Raw genomic sequence first — 2,741 nt, forward strand, 5'->3', positions numbered from 1 at the left:
AGCAATCACAGCTTGAATTACGGTTTAATAACTGCGGAATAAGGACAGTATTTAATCACTTTCTGAGAAGCGTGCTAGGGAACAAGAAGCCTTTGCTGTATGTTCTGAAATACATCTCTGTGTGTTAAAACTTACATATTTTGTAAATTCCATATTGCTGTATGATAAAGAAGTTGTCTGTAAAAACTCGATAATTGGACCTGTCTGTAACCTATGCTTTTACATAAAGACCAAAAAAAAAAGCTGCATATTACAACTACTATTTTCTGTATCTGAAATCTGTATTATTTCACATACAGGGCTATTCTGTTAAGACTTTTTTTCCCCTGCTTTGACCATTAGGTGCATACCCTTTGTGTTCTGGTAGACATCGTTTTTGTCTACACATTGCCTGCTTTTACTGCATTGTGTCTGACCAAATATGACAAATGATATATAATGAAGGATGAGGATGGTAGAACATAGACTGTAATCCCTAACTCACACTTAGTTCTGTTTCACATACCAATAATTAGATTTTCAAAACTGGGGCTCTATAAAGTAAAAGTTGACAAAGGATTTGTAATTCTGTTCTTATAGTTTTTAGATTTCTAAGCCTTTCAGCACAGCCCTGTCTTGCAAGATAGAGGAAGTGTAACTTGAGCGGAGAAAAATAACTTACAGGTCATCCCAGAATGGGGAAAGAAAAGCGGCAGACTGATGAGCTTATCCCTCTGTCACATTCCCCCCTATGGCAAGTCCAGCATGGATGCTGCAGCATAACGAAACTGCTTTCAATTCTACCTTCCCTTTCCCAGTCTGATATTTACTATGCAGAGTCTATAGGAGTCAAATTCAGGTACTTGTAGTGCTAAATACATTTATTGCAATGATACAGGGCTGCATTGTTTTGTGTCCTATGTTTGCTTGGAGTATTTTTGTTTAAATTACAATGTAATTTGTTAAAGTAAATTTTATGTTTCTGTGATTACAATTGTAATAAAAAAGTTTGTGAATCTTTAAAAGTGTTCTTTGGCTCAGAAATCTATTCTTCATTTAAATCCTTTTAAGTAATGCCTTTCTCTTTTAATAAACATTAGAGTCTTTGTATAATTTATATCCTATGTTAATTTAACATTGTTATATCTATGTGATAAATACAGCAAAAGGGAGGATAATTGCAGTCAGGGTTTCCTTCAGGTGAAAAATGACCACCTGATTCAAGAGTTTTTTTTGTGTGTACCCCTTGTCTTGCCCTTCTAATCATATTGGAAATGTATTGTACTGATTTCAAATGCAACCTGCAGACGGCTCACTATCTCAGTTATGAGAATTCTATTGTGCCCTAAATCTCTCTAAATTATATTGGAATAATTTTATATTAGGAGCTCAGATCTTGCTCTCTGCATAGTTATTACATTTTCAAGAAATGGAACACTACATGTCAGCACCCAAGCTTTATCTCTTCTGTGAAACATGATGAAGAACATATAATACATATATGTATACATGGGTTGTTGTTGCCTGGTTTGCAATGTTTACAAGTGTAGTATATATGGAAATTCTGCTGTAAAATATCAATTTATTTTTAAGGTAAAGCGTTGCACAGTTGAGTCATGGAACCTGAAAATATGAAACATTAAAGTAAATCAGCAGTTCCACAAAAGCCATGAAAATGGCATATCAAAAAGCTTGACGTAAGTCTAGCAGAAATGCTGTGGTGTGATGCGAAATGTTAATGCAAGATATTCAGCATCAGACAAAATGGGTTTGTATTTAGAAAAGGACCAAAGTACCTGTAAATAGATACTAGTCTAAGCTTCAGACACAAAGCATTAAGTGTCTGTAACACTGGTTACTTGTTTTGTGTCATGATTTTTTAACCAACAAATAAATCATATACTGTTGGCTTTAAAGTAACAGTTAAAAGTCCTTTTAGGTTTAGAATTGTCACATCCACATTTTCCCAAGGTTAGCCTTTAAAAAAGTACCATCAGTGTAGCAAATTAAATACCTAGTCATCAGTAAAATATACAACTTTTAATTCTGTGGTTTTGCGTGTCAGGACATAAAAAATATTTTGCTTCCTACCAGGTTGTAAAATTGGGCAAAACACCACTACGTGGCATGTTATTATACAAAGACAAAATGCAGAAGCAATGCGTGTAAAATTAAGAACGCCCTTACCACTAAATATTTGCAATAATTAGGAGATCATAAAGCAGCCAGATACTACTGATCAAGTGAACAAATTAATTGATCGTCAGGAAGTGTGACCACATTTTTAAAAGCAGACATTTTGGGAGTTTGCTAATCTAGATAATTCAGGTGTGAAAGACAACAGCAATGAGAAAAGCCTTTGTTGCTGCTCATCAATCTGGGAAGGATTATTGACCGTTTCTAAACAATTTGGAGTCTATCATTCTACAGGGAGAAAGATTATTTGAAGCGGAGAACATTCAAGACAGTTGCTAATGTTCACAATAGTGGATGTCCCAGAGAATTGACCCAAAGGTCAGATAATGTAATGCTCAGAGTACTTTCTCTAAAAAAAAATAAAAGCCCCAAGAGCTACATTTTAGACTAACAGGCCTCAGGTATCATCTTTAGTTTATAACAGTACAGTCTGAAAAATAGTGAACAGGTTTGGCTTGTCTTGAAGGGATGTCAGGGGAGCTTCTTTTTTGCATCCACCATGAAAATGATTTGACAGGAAGATGACCCCAAGCACACCAAAATCAATTACAAAAGAATAGCTATGA

General features: G+C 34.8%; 1 protein-coding gene across 1 annotated transcript in view; it reads left to right on the forward strand.

Moving 5' to 3' along the window:
- TRIM24 (tripartite motif containing 24) overlaps positions 1–2,741 on the forward strand; it is a 45,711-nt gene that overhangs the window by 5,265 nt on the left and 37,705 nt on the right. The window lies entirely within an intron of this gene.

The sequence above is a fragment of the Pyxicephalus adspersus genome, chromosome 2, assembly GCF_032062135.1.
Source record: "Pyxicephalus adspersus chromosome 2, UCB_Pads_2.0, whole genome shotgun sequence".
In the NCBI taxonomy this organism is placed as follows: domain Eukaryota; kingdom Metazoa; phylum Chordata; class Amphibia; order Anura; family Pyxicephalidae; genus Pyxicephalus; species Pyxicephalus adspersus.